We start from the raw sequence: 17,884 nt of genomic DNA, 5'->3' as shown, positions 1-17,884 counted from the left end.
GTTTTTGAGGAAGAAGAGAAAGTTGAGGACGAAGAGAAACTAGAGGAAGAAGAGAAAGTTGAGGAACCAGCTTTATTAGTGATGGACTATTCTCAGCCTAAGATCAATGATATTTAGTCAAGCATTATCAGGCCTTCCATCTCGGCTAACACCATTGAGATTAAGTCGAGCACGATTCAGGTGATTTTATCGAGATCTACGACACTTTTAAGTTCAATGGGGTGACTGAAGATGCTATCAAGCTGAGACTTTTCCCATTCTCTCTGAGGGATAAGGCTAAGTGTTGGTTACATTCTCTACCAGCAGGTTCTATTACTATATGGGAGGATCTTGCTCAGAAGTTTCTCACTAAATTATTTCCTATGGCAAAGACGGCTGCAATAAGGAATGCTCTTACTCAGTTTGCACAGCAATCTGGAGAATCTTTATGTGAGGCTTGGGATCGCTACAAGGAGATTCTAAGGAAGTGCCCACACCATGGCATGCCTGATTGGATGATCATAAAATGTTTCTATAATGTTTTAGGCGCACAGTCTAGACCAATGCTCGATGCAGCGTCTGGTGGAGTCCAGAATTCTGGTATTCATTAGTTGCCATTAGCTCAATCAACTCATAAGCTTCATTATAGCTTTTGGCCCATAAGCTACTGCTATAGCTGCTCAATTTCAAGTTTTGACAATAAAAGTGGACTCTTTGGCTAATTATTGTGTTAATCAGATCACTAGTGTTTGTGAGCTTTGTGCGGGGCACATGAGACTGAGCAGTGTGCTATTTCTAGAGAATCAGCTTAGTTTGTGAGCAACTTTCAGAGGTCGCAACAGCAAGCTTCAGCCACTTATCATCCCAACAACTGCAATCATCCTGACTTTAGCTTGAGCAACAATCAAAATGCGGTACATGTTGAGTGGCATTTATGACACTTTATAACGCTCCATAAAGATTTGAATTGGTGTTTTTGTACTGAAGTTGTTGGTGTTTTTAATGTGTTCTGTAGTGTTTTCTGCATTTCAGGCATTTATCAAGAATACAGGTGAATTGGCATTGATTTGATGCTGATATGGTGTTAGGATGGTGTCTAGAATAAAGGCTCATGAAAAGACCAACTCAAATCAGCAAGAAAAGAAGAAATCAGAAGTTTCTCCAGAGAGTCGGCGCGCCCACGCTGTGATAGCGCGCGCCTGCGCCCAAAGAACAGAAACACAGCGCGCCCGCGCTGGTCAAGCGTGCGGCCGCGCTAGGTCGGAGAATTTAAATCCTGTTTCTCATGGAATTTTGATTTGTTAGACTTCTGCTTTGCATGGGCTGCTATATAAACATAACTTAAGGTCGTTTTCATATCAAGACGTACCAGAGCTCAAGGAGAAGCCGTAAGAAGACCACAGAGCACAACTGAACCAAGGCGAAGATGATATAGTTTATACTTGTGATTCTTTGTTTTAAGTTGTAACTTTGGATGCTAGTTTTCTTATTCGTGAACCTATACTCGTGTTTCGTACTTGGTTCATAATTTATTCAGTATAAAGACTATGTTTATTATACCATGATTTCATCGGAATCCACGTTGATTATGAGTCCAATTATGGGTTAATCATTATCGTTGGGTTCTAGCGGATTTATTTATGGATTTCTTTAGTTAAATTATTTCGATACCTTAGGTGTGGTGATTGTATGATAACCTAGTATTGGTTGTGCTTATTCGTATTTTGAGCATCACAAACTTATAATATAGTGTGTTAATATTTAATGAAGCGAAAGTAAATTTAAGGATTTAGAACTTTCCATGCTAGCATAGGTTCATGTATTTGTTATGCATGATTAGTAGGTAATTTTAACAATCTTACTTGCCCTATATAATCACGATAGATAACTTGCTCATTAAACCATTATGTTGTCAAATTCTATAGACATATAGGGTCTCAATATAATTGGTGTCTATTCAGCTTCTATCTCTTTTGTGGATGTCTAGTAGTATGTTATTCATGCAACGAAAGTTGGCGTTTATCAGTTTCGTGTTATCTGATTAGTGTCATCACCATTACATGCTAAGGTTAAGAACAAAAAGGCTATTGAATGAAGTATTTAATGAAGTTATAATCCCATGTTTGTGTCATATAGTATTCAACTCTCTTAATCTCTTAGTTATGTTCTTTAGTATAAGCTCATAGTTCATCTTAGTATAATCAACCCAATTTGTTATTTGTCTTAGCATTGAATAATAGCCATATCATTGTTGCATAAGTGCATAAGCCACAAAATTAACCTAAACCAGTCTCTGTGGGGATCGAACTAGAAAGAATTCTATATTACTTGCGACACGTATACTTGCGTGAATTATTAGCGCGTGTTTTAGCTCTAACAAGTTTTTGGCGCCGCTGCCGGCGACTCGGTGTTAACTTTTATTTTATGTGTTTTTCATCAGTGATCATTAAAGTTCATTGACTGGGACATTATTACTTACCTACACTTTTCCTTGTCATGTTTCAGGTACTCTAGCGAGCGTGTCTGCATACGCGTTCATGATCTCATAAGAGAACTCTAGATAAAGCCGAGGAGGAAGTTGTAGTGGTTCGAAGGGAAGTTTTTGAGGACGAAGAGAAAGAAGAGGAATAAGAGAAAGTTGAGGAACCAGCTTCAGTAGTGATGGGAGATCAAGCAGAAAATACGAAGGCTTTGATGGTCTATTCTCAGCCTAAGATCAATGATATTCAGTCAAGCATTATGAGATCAGCCATCTCGGCTAACATCTCGAAGATCAAGTCGAGCACGATTCAGATGATACAAAACTCAGTTCAGTTTGGGGGTTCTCCGAAAGAAGACCCCAACATGCACATCAGAGATTTAATCGAGATCTGCGACACTTTCAAGTTTAACGGGGTGACGGAAGATGCTATCAAGCTGCGACTTTTCCCATTCTCTCTGAGGGATAAAACAAAGTGCTGATTACAGTCTTTACCACCAGGGTCTATCACCAAATGGGAAGATCATACCCAAAAATTCTTAACCAAATTCTTTCCTATGGCGAAGACTGCTGCAATCAGGAATGCTCTTACTCAGTTGGCGCAACAATCTGGAGAATCTTTGTGTGAGGCTTGGCATCGCTATAAGGAGATGCTAAGGAAGTACCCACACTATGGCATGCCTTATTGGATGATCATAAACTGTTTCTACAATGGTTTAGGTGCACAGTCTAGACCTATGCTCGATGTAGCGTCTGGTGGGGCCTTATGGGCCAAAAGCTACAATGAAGCTTATGAGTTGATTGAGCTAATGGCAGCTAATGAATAACAGAATCCAACGCAAAGAATGTTGCAAGGCAAGGTAGTAGGAATTCTGGAAGTGGATACAGCTATTGCTATAGCTACTCAACTGCAAGCTTTAACGATGAAAGTGGACTCTTTGGCTAATTATGGAGTGAATCAGATCAGTAGTGTTTGTGAGCTTTGAGTGGGGGCACATGAGACTAAGCAGTGTGCTATTTCTAGTGAATCAGCTCAATTTGTGAGCAACTTTCAGAGATCACAGCTGTAAGCTCCAGCCACTTATCATCCCAACAATTGCAATTTTCCGAACTTCAGCTGGAACAACAATCAGAATGCGGTGCAACAACCTTATCAGCCATAGATAGCAAAGCAATATAACCCTACTGGTTTTCAACAACCACAATATGCCTGTAGGAAACAACTTCAACTTCAGCAGCTACCTCAAGCTAATGAAAAATCTGAATTCGAGGAGTTGAGGCTCATGTGCAAGAGCCAAGCTGTTTCTATCAAGACCTTGGAAAATAAGATTGGGCAGATTGTTAATGTATTACTGAATCGTCAACCTGGCATGCTTCCTAGAGACACTGAAGTGCCAGGCAAGAAGGAAGTTAAGGAGCATGTTAAGGCAATTACATTGAGGGCTAGAAAGGTTACAAATCCTGAAAAAGCTAAGACTCCAGAATCTGAAGTTGTGCTGAAGAAGAAGTGTAGAAGGAAACAGAAGTGGAACCAAGGAAGACTACTGTTGAACACACTCCTCCTGAGGGTAATACCGGGGATAAACAGATTTATCCTCCACCTCCCTTTCCTAAGAGGTTGCAGAAGAAAAAGTTGGATAAGAAGTTTGAGAAGTTTCTAGAGGTGTTCAAGAAACTTCACATCAACATACCTTTCGCTGAAGCTCTTGAACAAATGCCTAGTTACGTGAATTTCATGAAAGATATTCTCTCTAGGAAAGTGAAGCTTGATGACTTAGAGACAGTTGCTCTCACGGAGGAATGCATTACTGTGCTGCAACAGAAGTTGCCTACGAAGCTTAAAGATCCTGAAAGCTTCACTATTCCTTGCACCATTGGAAAAGTGTTGTTTGACAAATGTTTATGTAACTTGGGAGCTAGCATCAATCTGATGCCTTTGTCAATCTTCAAGAAGTTGGACTTTCCTGATCCAAAGCCTACTTATATGACTTTGCAGTTTTCCGACCATTCTATCACATATCCACGAGGTATTGTGGAGGATGTCTTGGTCAAGGTGGATAAAATCATCTTTCCTTCTGATTTTGTAATTCTTGATTTCGAGGAGGATAAGAAGATTCCCATAATCTTGGGAAGACCTTTATTGGCTACTAGCCGAACCTTGATAGATTTGCAGAAGGGTGAGCTCACCATGCGAGTGCTGGATCGGGATGTAACTTTTAATGTGTTCAATGCCATGAAATTCCCTACGGAAAATGAGGAGTGTTTAAAGGTGGAGTTGGTTGATTCTGTGGTTACTTCAAAAATTGATCAATTGTTAAGGTCTGATGCCTTAGAAAAGGCCTTGTTGGGGAATTTTGATAGTGAAGATGATGAAGGTAATGAGCATTTGCAATATTTGAATGCTTCTCCCTGGAAGTGAATGATGGATATGCCTTTTGAATCTCTTGGGTTGGAGGAGCTGAAAAGTTCTCCAAAATGCCTCAAACCATCTATTGAGGAAGCTCCTACTCTTGAACTTAAGCATTTACCTGAACATTTGAGGTATGCGTTTCTAGGTGATGCATCTACTTTTCCTGTTATTATTGCATCTGACCTTTCAGGTCGTGATGAGGAAAAGCTTTTGAGAATTCTTAGAGAATTCAAGTCGGCAATTGGTTGGACAATAGCAGATATTAAGGGAATCGGCCATTCTTATTGTATGCATAAAATTCTGCTAGAAGAAGGAAGCAAGCTTACTGTTGAGCAACATAGAAGGCTGAATCCGATCATGAAAGAGGTTGTGAAGAAGGAAATCCTCAAGTGGCTAGATACAGGGATCATTTATCCCATTTCTGACATTTCATGGGTGAGCCCAGTTCAGTGTGTGCCAAAGAAAGGTGGTATCACTGTGGTCGCGAATGAGAAAAATGAACTTATTCCTACACGAACAGTCACAGGGTGGAGAGTTTGCATGGATTATAGGAAGCTAAACAAGGCTATAAGGAAGGACCATTTCCCTCTTCCTTTCATTGATCAGATGCTTGATAGATTGGCTGGGCATGACTACTACTGTCTTCTGGATGGCTATTCTGGTTATAATCAGATTTGTATCGCTTCAGAAGATCAAGAGAAAACTACGTTCACATATCTTTCAGTACTTTTGCATTCAAGAGAGTTTCTTTTGGACTATGTGGAGCACGAGCCACTTTTCAGATATGCATGATGGCTATCTTCTCTGATATGATTGGAAATAATGTAGAATTATTCATGAACGATTTCTCTGTCTTTGGAACTTCTTATATTGAATGCTTGCACAATCTTGGGTTCGAACGAAAAAGGTGCGTTGAGACCAATTTGGTTCTCAATTGGGAGAAATGTCATTTTATGGTGCGTCAAGGCATCATTCTTGGTCACAAGGTTTCTAGTAAGGGTCTCGAGGTGGACAAAGCCAAGGTGGGGGTCATCGAAAATCTTCCTCCACCAATTTCTGTTAAGGGAATTCGTAGTTTTCTTGGTCATGCGGGATTCTATAGGCGTTTCATCAAGGACTTCTCTAAGATTTCGAAGTTGTTGTGCAATTTGCTAGAGAAAGATGTTACCTTCAAGTTTGATGTTATGGCACCTGTCATAACTGCACCTGATTGGTCTGAACCATTTGAAATGATGTGTGATGCAAGTGACTATATAGTTGGAGCAGTTGTTGGGCAAAGAAAGAACAACATATTTCATGTAGTCTAATATGCTAGTAAGACTCTTAATGGTGCTCAACTGAACTACACCACTACTGAGAAAGAACTTTTGGCTATTGTCTTTGGTTTTGAGAAATTTCGATCTTACTTAGTTGGGACGAAGGTGACAGTTTTCACTGATCATGCTGCAATTCGATATCTCGTCTCGAAGAAGAACTCGAAGCCTAGATTGATTCGATTGGTTCTTTTACTTCAAGAGTTTGAATTAGAGATCAAGGATAGAAAAGGGACTGAAAATCAAGTCACCGATCATCTCTCTCATTGAGTGGATCCAAATGCAACTTCACAAGATAAGTCTTTGATTAACGAATCTTTTCCCGATGAGCAATTATTTGGGGTGCAAACAGAAGAATCGTGGTTCGCCGACATTGTGAATTACCTTGTGAGTAACGTTATGCCTCCAGATTTGACTTTCGCTCAAAGGAAAAAGTTTCTACATGAAGTGAAGTGGTACATGTGGTATGAGCCATTTCTTTTTTGACAAGGAGCTGACCAAATCATCAGGAGTTGTATTCCTTACAGCGAAACAGGGGGAATATTGCGAGATTGCCACTCAACGGCATACGGAGGACACTATGGTGGAGAAAAGACAACAACTCGTATTCTTCAAGCAGGTTTCTTTTGGCCGACTTTGTTTAAAGATGCTTATCAGTTTGTTTTGAAATATGATCGATGTCAACGTGTGGGTAATATGTCCAAAAGGGATGAGATGCATTTTAATATGCTTTTCGAGGTTGAAGTCTTTGATGTTTGGGGAATTGACTTTATGGGGCCATTTGTCTCATCTTGTAACAATCAGTATATCTTGTTGGTGGTTGATTATGTCTCGAAATGGGTGGAAGTCAAGGCTTTGAGATGAACGATGCGAAAGTAGTGCTTAATTTTCTTCACAATCATATATTCACCAGATTTGGAACTCCAAGAGTCATAATCAGTGATAAGGGGTCGCATTTTTGCATTCGTAAGTTCACTACAATGATGCAAAGGTATAATGTGAATCATCACATTGCTACGGCTTATCATCCTCAGATGAATGGTCAAGATGAGGTATCTAACAGAGAGATCAAGCGCATTTTAGAGAAAGTTGTGTGTCCAGTGAGAAAAGATTTGTCTTTGAAGCTTGATAAAGCTGTTTGGGCATATCGAACAGCATACAAGACTCCTCTAGGGATGTCACCGTATCGGTTGGTTTATGGTAAGGGGTGTCATTTACCGGTGGAGCTAGAGCATAAAGCATATTGGGCTTTGAAGAAGTTGAATCTTGATTTGGATGCAGCTGGTAAGAAGAGGATGCTTCAATTGAATGAACTCGACGAGTTTCGACTTCAAGCATATGAGAACAATAAAATTTATAAGGAGAAACTCGAGAGGTGGCACGATAGGGGTCTAGTGCACAAATCATTTGTGCCAGGACAACAAGTTCTTTTGTTTAACTCTCGGCTCCGTCTTTTTCCTGGAAAGTTAAAGTCAAGATGGTCAGCGCCATTTGTTGTCAAAACTGTGTTTCCACATGGAGCTGTGGAAATTTTTGAGAATGTTCAGGGCCAAGCATTCAAGGTAAATGGTCAGAGGTTGAAGAATTATTATGGTGACACGGCAAACCGCGAGGTGGGCAGTGCCGTTTTATTGTCCGTTTGATCTCACATTTCTACGTCAAGCTAACGACGTAAAGCTAGCGCTTCTTGGGAGGCAACCGAAGTTTGTTGTACATTAGTAGGAAGAGAAAGCAGAAAGAAAAGAGAAAAGCACAAAAAAATCAAAAAAAATAAAAAACTTCAGGGCCAACTACAGTAGCACGGTGCGGCCGCGCTGTGAAGGTTGGGCAGTCGCGCTATTTTTCTAGAAATTGTGCGCACCCGCGCTGCCTTGCCGGGCGACCGCGCTAAAATGTCAGAAGCACGGCGCTGAGTCCCTCTATTCGAAAAAAATTATACATCAGAAATTAAAGAAAAATCGGGGACTTTATTCCAAAATCAATTCCCACCCGATTTTTACTCTTTCACATCCCAAATTTTCCTCTCCAAATCAAATCTATTATTCCCACTATTCCCATAATCAATTCCCACTTTTATTCCATATCTAATTCTCTCCCAATCTCCTATATATACACACACTTATACACAAACTTCTCCATCACTTCTGAAGTTCTCAAACTCAAATCTCTCTCAAAACACTTATCTCTTATTCTCTCTTATTCAATCCCAATGGCACCCAAAAGACAGCAAACTCAAGTAAGGAGCAGCACCACTGATTCTTCGAGTGTAGGTGGTATAAGGCCTAGATTTTCAACTCCTGAGGCTGCGGATGAGTATACGAGGCTTCTCTCGAAGCTTATAGCCAATGATCGTGGTTTTATGCCATCGTGGAAAGATGGTAAGTTGTTGGAGATGATCTTGGGGATGGGCTGTGTTGCTTTTTACGAGGCACCCGCTGCTGTGCCCATGAGTATGGTGTGTGAGTTTTATGCTAATGCTAAGGCGGAGAAAAATGGTTTCACTGTGGTGAGGGGGATGACTGTGGACTATAGTGCTGAGGAAATTCGGAGGGTGATTGAGCAACGCGAGAGGAGCCCCGATCAGGATAAATGGAATGAGAAGACTCTGGAGTTTAATTTGGATTTGATAGTTTCTACTCTGTTTGTGCTTGAGACTTACCGGAAGTTCAAGTGGGGCACGACTGATTATGCCACGTTCCCTGCTTCGTGTATGAACAGGTTTGCACGTGCATGGAATTCTTTTATTTGTACTAACATCATGCCATCTTCTCACGTGCATGAGATTATTGTGGAGCGTGCACGTTTGTTGTGGGTTATTCTTCACGGGGACTTTGTGGACCTTGGTATGGTTATTCACCAAGGGATTTTGAGATTCTTGCGAGGGAGTACTACGGATTCTATACCCTATGCGTCCATTGTGATAAAGTTGTGTGCGACAGTTGGTGTTTGTTGCACCGCATACGAGCAGCTTCAGCTTCCTAGTTCTGCTATCGATAGTTCGACGTTTTTTAGTATGGTGGAGTGGTATGGTGGTAAGGCCGATCATAAGGGGCTTGGTTATTCATATGCTCATCTTCCGGGCAGAAGGCCAGCTGACCAGACATATTCTGGTGGTTCTTCGCAGGCCCATAAGGCGGCATGGAGAGCTCAGTTGGGTGAAGAGACCGGGCCATCGTAGCAGCAGCAGGAGGAAGCAGAGGAGGATGAACATGGCGCAGTATAGGCGTTTAGCGAGGAGGATGGATGTGATGCATGATATCCATAGTCAGTTTGCACATCATCTCACCCAGGCGTTGGGGACTGCATTCAGAGCCACAAGAGTTGACATCCAGTGGCCAGTATTCGGTGAGGACTCTGTGTATTCACCTCTGGACACTTCTGACACTCCACCCGTTGAGGGTCAAGATCCATCTTCCATGTAGGTATGCCTGATTCCTTACTATTATCTTCACTGAGGACAGTGAAAATTTTAAGTTTGGGTGTAGTAGTTTAAGGAATGTGTTTTGTGTGAGTCGCATATAGTTTGCATGTGCATGATAGTTTAGAGCATATAGTTGCATTTTTGCCATGTAGTTTTTTTTATTTTTATGGTTTTTATGATAGTTTGTTCATATAGTTCATGCATTTGCATAATAACATGATCCCTTAGATGATTTTTCTGATTGATTTGTGATATTGAGTCTAGTGTAGTGATGTCGTATTTAGTGATGTTAAGTCGTATCGAGTTGATTTGCATGCTAGAGACAATTGTATTTCACTAAGTCTTATAGGTTGCTTGATTGCTAGATCATGGTCGTGGTTTATTTGTTTGTCGAAGTTGAATCGCTTGTTTATATTTAAAATTTAGGATATTCTCTTAATGATAAAATACATGGATATTTAAAAATTGGAGAAAATTGGATTTCATTGCTAGTTGTTGTGGTTAGGTGTCAAATGGCTAGTAGCCGACTCATATTTATATGAGTAGTCTAGGGTTGAACGAGATGGAGCGAAACGCACTCGTTCAGAGAAAAAAAAAGAAAAAGAAAGAAAAGAAAAAGAAAAAAATAGGCGTTATGCATAAATGATCACAAGTGGGCTCTTTAGTACTCGAGTTATTAAGTTCTCAGGGGACTTTGTGCCTAGTGACCTAAGGCTTTTATAGTCTGGAATCCGCTAACGGAACGCTCGCTACATGAATACTATTGTATAAGTCTTTTGTGGACCTCACTCATTGCACGGTCAAATAAGCATATTTATGTTATTTTGATGTTGTGAATAAAAGCATGAATCCATGTAAAACTCCGATATAAGAATTGAAGTGTTATAAGTTATTTTGAGTTTAGCTTTTATTTTATTTATAACCTTGTGATTGCTTTGATGAGTAGTGAGTCATGATTATTGATCTAGTTACGTTGGTATATCTTTAAGCATTTGCACACACGCACGTTTCTGGCTTGTAAGTTGATTTGTGGGGTTTGATTGATCTTTATGCGAATAACTGCATTTGTTGAGATGTTGCTTGTTGATTGGTTTAGTTATTCTATGGGGATCGTTGCAGTCATATAGTTGCATTCATGCATTTTTATTTTTTATTCTTTGAGTCTGTTTATGCTTGAGGACAAGCATCGATTCAAGTTTGGGGGTATGTTGAGTGGCATTTATGACACTTTATAATGCTCCATAAATCTGTGAATTGGTGTTTTTGTACTCAACTTGTTGGTGTTTTTAATGTGTTTTGTAGTGTTTTTGCATTTCAGGCATTTATCAGGAATACGGGTGAATTGGCATTGATTTGATGCTAATATGGTGTTAGGATGGTGTCTAGAATAAAGGCTCATGAAAAGACCAACTCAAATCAGGAAGAAAAGAAGAAATTAGAAGTTTCTCCAGAGAGTCAGCGTGCCCGTGCTGTGATAGCGCATGCCCGCGCCCAAAGAACAGAAACACAGCGCGCCTTTGCTGGTCAAGCGTGTGGCTGCACTAGGTCGGAGAATTTAAATCTTGTTTCACATGGAATTTCGATTCATTGGAATTCTACTCTGCATAGGCTGCTATATAAACATAACTTAAGGTCCTTTGTCATAACAAGATGTACCAGAGCTCAGGGAGAAGGCGTAAGAAGACCATAGAGCACAATTCAACCAAGGCAAAGAGGATCTAGTTTATACTTGTGATTCTTTGTTTTAAGTTATAACTTTGGATGCTAGTTTTCTTATTCATGAACCTATACTCTTGTTTCGTACTTGGTTTATTATTTATTCAGTATAAAGACTATGTTTATTATACCATGCTTTCATTGGAACCCACGTTGATGATGAGTCTGATTATGGGCTAATCATTATCGTGAGGTTCTAGCGGATTTATTTATGGATTTCTTTAGTTAAATTGTTTCGATGCCTTAGGTGTGGTGATTATATGATAACCTAGTATTGGTTGTGCTTATTCGTCTTATAAGCGTTGCGAACTTGTAAGATAGTGTGTTAATCTTTAATGAAGTGAAAGTGAATTTAAGGATTTAGAACTTGCGATGCTAGCATAGGTTCATGTATTTGTTATGCATGATTCGTAGGTAATTTTAACCATCTTACTTGCCCTATGTAATCACGATAGATAACTTGCTCATTAAACCATTATGTTGTTAAATTCTATAGACATATAGGGTCTTAATATAATTGGTGTATATTCAGCTTCTATCTCTTTTATGGATATTTGGTAGTTTGTTATTTGTGCAACGAAAGTTGGCGTTTATCAGTTTCGTGTTATCTGATTAGTGTCATCACCATTACATGCTAAGGTTAAGAACGAAAAGGCTATTGAATGAAGTATTTAATGAAGTTAGAATCCCATGTTTGTGTCATATAGTATTCGACTCTCTTAATCTCTTAGTTAATGTTCTTTAGTATAAGCTCTCAGTTCATCTTAGTATAATCAATCCAATTTGTTATTCGTCTTAGCATTTAATAATAGCCATATCATTGTTGCATAAGTGCATAAGCCACAAAGTTAACCTAAACCAGTCTCTGTAGGATCGAACTAGAAAGAATTCTATATTACTTGCAAACGCGTATACTTGCGTGAATTATTAGCGCGTGTTTTAGCTCTAACAGTACAACAACCTTATCAGCCAGACACAGCAAAGCAGTATAACCCTCCCAGTTTTCAACAACTGCAATATGTACCAAGGCAACAACTTCAACTTCAGCAGTTACCTCAAGCTAATGAAAAATCTGAATTGGAGGAGTTGAGGCTCATGTGCAAGTGCCAAGTTGTTTGATCAAGACCTTGGAGAATCAGATTGGGCAGATTGCTAATGCCTTACTGAATCGTCAACCTGGCACCCAAACTAGTGACACTGAAGTGCCAGGCAAGAAAGAAGCTAAGGAGCAGGTTAAGGCAATTACATTGAGGTCTGGAAAGTTACAAATACTGAAAAAGCTAAGGCTCCAGAATCTAAAGTTGTGGCTGATGAAGAAGAGCCGAAGGAAGCAAAAGTGGAATCAAGGAAGACAGTTGTTGTCAACAATCCTCCTAAGGGTAATACATGGGAAAACATGTCTATCATCCACCTCCTTTTCCTAAGAGGCTACAGAAGCAAAAGATGGACAAGCAATTTGCTAAGTTCTTGGAAGTTTTCAAGAAATTTCACATCAACATACCTTTCGCTGGAGCTCTTGAATAAATGCCTATTTATGCGAAGTTCATGAAAGGTATTCTCTTTCGGAAAGTGAAGCTCGATGACTTAGATATTGTTACTCTAACGGAGCAATACAATGCTATGCTATAACAGAAGTTGCCTCCGAAGCTTAAAGATCCTGAAAGCTTCACTATTTCGTGCACTACTGGAAAAGTGTCATTCGACAAATGCTTATGTGACTTGGGAGCTAGCATCAACATGATGTCTTTGTCTATCTTCAAGAAGTTGGGTCTACTTGATCCAAAGCCTACATATATGTTCTTGCAGTTGGCCAATTGCTCTATTACATATCCACGAGGCATTGTGGAAGATGTATTGGTCAAGGTGGACAAACTCATATTTCCTACTGACTTTATTATTCTCGATTTCGAGGAAGATAAGAAGATTCCCATAATCCTGGGAAGACCTTTCTTGGCTACTGGCTGAACCTTGATAGAAATGCAGAAGGGTGAGCTCATTATGCGAGTGCAGGATCAGGATGTTACCTTCAATGTTTTTAATGTCATGAAATTCCCTACTGATGAAGAGGAGTGCTTTAAGGTTGAGTTAGTCGAATCTGTGGTTACTTCAGAAATGGATCATGTGCTTAAATTAGATGCCTTAGAGAAAGCCTTATTGGGGGATTCCGATAGTGAAGATGCTAAAAGCGACCAGTAGTTACAATATTTGAATGCTTCTCCATGGAAGCGACGTTTGGAAATACCATTTGAATCTCTTGCGTTGGAGGAGCTGAAAAGTTCTCCAAAGCGCCTCAAGCCATCTATTGAGGAATCTCCTGCTCTTGAGCTTAAACCTTTACCTGGACATTTAAGGTATGCATTTTTAGGTGATGCATCTACTTTACCTGTTAATATTGCATCTGACCTTTCAGGTAGCGACCAGGAAAAGCTTTTGATAATTCTTAGAGAGTTCAAGTCTGCAATTGGTTGGACTATAGCAGATATCAAGGGAATCAACCCTTCTTATTGTATGCATAAACTTCTTCTAGAGGAACGAAACAAGCTTAATGTTGAGCAACAGAGAAGGTTAAATACGATCATGAAAGAGGTTGTGAAGAAGGAAATCCTCAAGTGGCTAGATGCATGGATCATCTATCCCATTTCTGACAGTTCTTGGGTGAGCCCAGTTCAGTGTGTGCCAAAGAAAGAAGGTATCATTGTGGTTGCAAATGAGAAGAATGAGCTTATTCTTACTCGAACAATCACGGGGTGGAGAGTTTTCATGGATTTAGAAAGCCGAACAAGGCTACAAGGAAAGATCACTTCCCTCTTCCTTTTATTTATCAGATGCTTGGTAGATTGGCTGGGCATGAATACTACTGTATTCTGGATGGCTATTCGGGTTATAGTCATATTTGTATCACTCCAGAAGATCAACAGAAGACTACATTCACATGTCTTTTGGTACTTTTGCATTCAGGAGAGTTTCTTTTGAGCTATGTGATGCACCAGCCACATTTCAGAGATGCATGATGGTTATCTTCTCTGACATGATTTAAAATAATGTAGAAGTGTTCGTGGACAATTTCTCGGTCTTTGGAACTTCTTATGATGAATGTTTGCACAATATTGGGTTAGTGCTAAAAAGGTGCGTTGAGACCAATTTGGTTCTCAATTGGGAGAAATGTCATTTTATGGTGCGCCAAGGCATCATTCTCGGTCACAAGGTTTCTAGTAAGGGTCTTGAGGTGGACAAAGCCAAGTGGGGGTTATTGAAAATCTTCCTCCACCAATTTCTGTCAAGGGAATTCGCAGTTTTCTTCGTTATGCGGGTTTCTACAGGCATTTCATCAAGGAATTCTCTAAGATTTCGAAGCCGATGTACAATTTTCTAGAGAAAGATGTTCCTTTCAATTTCGATGACGAGTGCATTACTACTTTTGAGAGCTTAAAGAAGAGTTTGATTATGGCACCTGTCATAACTGCACCTGATTGGTCTGAACTATTTGAAATGATGTGCGATGAAAGTGACTATGCAGTTGGAGCAGTTCTTAAAAAAAAGAATGAACAACATATTTCATGTGGTCTACTATGCTAGTAAGACTCTCAATGGTGCTCAACTGAACAACACTACTACTGAGAAAGAACTTTTGGCTATTGTCTATGGTTTTGAGAAGTTTCGATCTTATTTACTTGAGACGAAGGTGACCGTTTTCACTAATCACGCTGCCATTCGCTATCTTGTCTTGAAGAATGACTCGAAATCTAGACTGATTCGATGGGTTCTTTTACATCAGGAGTTAGAGATCAAGGATAGAAAAGGGACTGAAAATCAAGTCGCCGATCATCTCTCTCGTTTAGAGGATCCAAGTGTAACTTCACAAGATAAGTCTTTGATTAATGAATCTATTCCTGATGAGCAATTATTTAGAATTCAAGCAGAAGAACCGTGGTTCGCCGACATTGTGAACTACCTTGTGAGTAACGTTATGCCTCCAGACTTGACTTATGCTCAAAAGAAGAAGTTTCTGCATGAAGTAAAGTGGTACATGTGGGATGAGCCGTATCTATTTCGGCAAGGAGCTGACCAAATCATCAGGAGATGTATTTCTTATAGCGAAACTGGGGGGATATTGTGATATTTCCACCCAACGGCTTATGGAGGACACTATATGGAGAAAAGACAGCAGCTCGTATTCTTCAAGCAGGTTTCTTTTGGCCGACTTTGTTTAAAGATGCTCACCAGTTTGTTTTGAAATGTTAATGATGTCAACGTGTGGGTAATATGTCCAAGAAGGATGAGATGCCTCTTAATATGCTTCTTGAGATTGAAGTCTTCGATGTTTGGGAAATTGACTTAATGGGGCCATTTGTCTCATCTTGTAACAATTAGTATATCTTGTTGGCGGTTGATTATGTTTCGAAATGGGTAGAAGTCAAGGCTTTTCCGATGAAGGATGCAAAGGTAGTGCTTAATTTTCTTCACAAGCAGATATTCACAAGATTTGGGACTCCAAGAGTCATAATAAGTGACGAGGGATCGCATTTCTGTAATCCCAAGTTTACTGCTATGATGCAAAGGTATAATATGAATCATCGTATTGCTACTACCTACCATCCTCAAATGAATGGTCAAGCTGAGGTATCTAACAGAGAGATCAAGCATATTTTAGAGAAAGTTGTGTGTCCATCGAGGAAAGATTGGTCTTTGAAGCTTGATGAAGCTGTTTGGGCATATCGAATAGTGTACGAGACTCCGCTAGGCATGTCACCGTATCAGTTGGTTTATGGAAAGGGGTGTCATTTACCTGTGAAGCTAGAGCATAAAGCGTACTGGGCTTTGAAGAATTTATATCTTGATTTGGATGCAGCTAGTAAGAAGAGGATGCTTCAATTGAATGAACTCGACGAGTTTCAACTTCGAGCGTATGAGAACAACAAAATGTATAAGGAGAAAGTCAAGAGGTGGCACGATAGGGGTCTAGTGCTCAAATCATTTGTGCCGGGGCAACAAGTTCTTTTGTTTAACTCTCGTCTCCGTTTTTTTCCTGGAAAATTGAAGTCGAGGTGGTCAGGGCCGTTTGTTATCTAAACTGTGTTTCCACATGGAGCGGTGGAGATTTTTGAGAATGATCCGGGCCAAGCATTCAAGGTGAATGATCAGAGATTGAAGCATTCCTATTGTGACACGGCAAACCGCGAGGTGGTTAGTGTCATTTTGTTGTCTGTTTGATCTCGCAATTCTACATCAACCTAACGACGTAAAGCAAGCGCTTCTTGGAAAGAAACCCAAGTTTGTTGTACATTAGTAGATAGAGGAAGAAGAAAGAAAGGAGAAAAACATAAAAAATAAAAATATAAGAAAATTTCAGTGCCAACTACATTATCTTGGCGCACACGCGCTAAAATGCGGGGAGGCCGCACTGAAAAATCAGCAGCACGACACGCCCACGCTGGTATGCAGGGCGGCTGCGCTGGATTTCTAGAAGAATGGCACACCCGCACTGCTAGGGGGGAGGCCGCGCTGGGTCACTCTTTGCGAAAAAAATATAAGTCAAAATTAAATAGAAAATCGGGGACTTTATTACAAATTCAATTTGTACCCGAATTTCCCTCCTCCACTTCCATATTTCCCTGTCCAAATTAATTTCAATCAACCCCATTACTCCCATTATTTCCATAATCAATCCCACTTCTTTTCCATAAATAATTCTCTCCCAAAATTCCTATATATACACACATTTATACACAAACTTGTCCATCACTTCTCAAATTCTCAAACACAAATATCTCTCAACCACTTATCTATTATTCTCTCTTATTCAATCTCAATGGCACCCAAAAGACAAAGAACTCAAGTCAACAGCAGCACTACCGATTCATCGAGTGGTGGGGGAGTGAGGCCAAGGTTTGCAACTCCCGAGGCGGAGGGTGAGTATACGAGGCTGCTTTCGAAGCCCATAGCTAAGGATCGAGGTTTTCTTCCATCGAGGAAAGATGGTAAGTTGTTGGAGATGATCTTGGAGATGGGTTGGGTTGCTTTTTGCGAGGCACCCGCTGTTGTGCCCATGAGTGTGGTTTACGAGTTCTATGTGAAGGATAAGGCGGAGAAGACTGGCTTTTTATGGTGAGGGGTTGACTGTGGAGTACAGTGCTGAGGTGATTAGGAAGGTGATTGATTAGCCCGAGAAGAGGCCCGATCAGGATAATTAGAACGAGAAGACTCCGGAGGACTTTAACTTGGATTTGATCGTTGCTACGTTGTGTGTGCCCGAGACTCATTGGAAGTTCAAGAGGGGCACGAATGAGTATAAAGCTTCAATGGATAAAGCTTCAACGGATAAAGCTTCAACGGATAAGGCATCAACGGATAAAGCTTCAACGGATAAGGCATCAACGGATAAGGCATCAACGGATGAAAGCTTCAACGGATGCATAGTTCAATAGCAGTTGATAGTGACAATTCATAAGCTGACAGAGGCACATGGGTTGACAGAGACAAACTGGAATGTGGCAGCCTCTAGGAGGAATCAAGAAAATGCAGCATTTCTATTCTGGTGCAAACAAGGGAGTATTCAAAGATTAACA

At 40.2% G+C, this 17,884-nt stretch overlaps 2 non-coding genes across 2 annotated transcripts; both read right to left on the bottom strand.

Annotated features, from left to right (window-relative positions):
* Positions 1-377: 377 nt before the first annotated feature.
* LOC141682840 (small nucleolar RNA R71) lies at positions 378-484 on the bottom strand. The gene has a single exon (XR_012559970.1). It is a non-coding gene; the product is annotated as a small nucleolar RNA R71 (small nucleolar RNA).
* A 2,546-nt stretch (positions 485-3,030) lies between these two features.
* LOC141680638 (small nucleolar RNA R71) lies at positions 3,031-3,137 on the bottom strand. The gene has a single exon (XR_012558377.1). It is a non-coding gene; the product is annotated as a small nucleolar RNA R71 (small nucleolar RNA).
* Between the last annotated feature and the right edge of the window lie 14,747 nt (positions 3,138-17,884).

This window comes from Apium graveolens, chromosome 1 (genome assembly GCF_009905375.1).
Source record: "Apium graveolens cultivar Ventura chromosome 1, ASM990537v1, whole genome shotgun sequence".
NCBI classification, from domain to species: domain Eukaryota; kingdom Viridiplantae; phylum Streptophyta; class Magnoliopsida; order Apiales; family Apiaceae; genus Apium; species Apium graveolens.
This window is presented reverse-complemented; position numbering and strand designations above follow the sequence as displayed.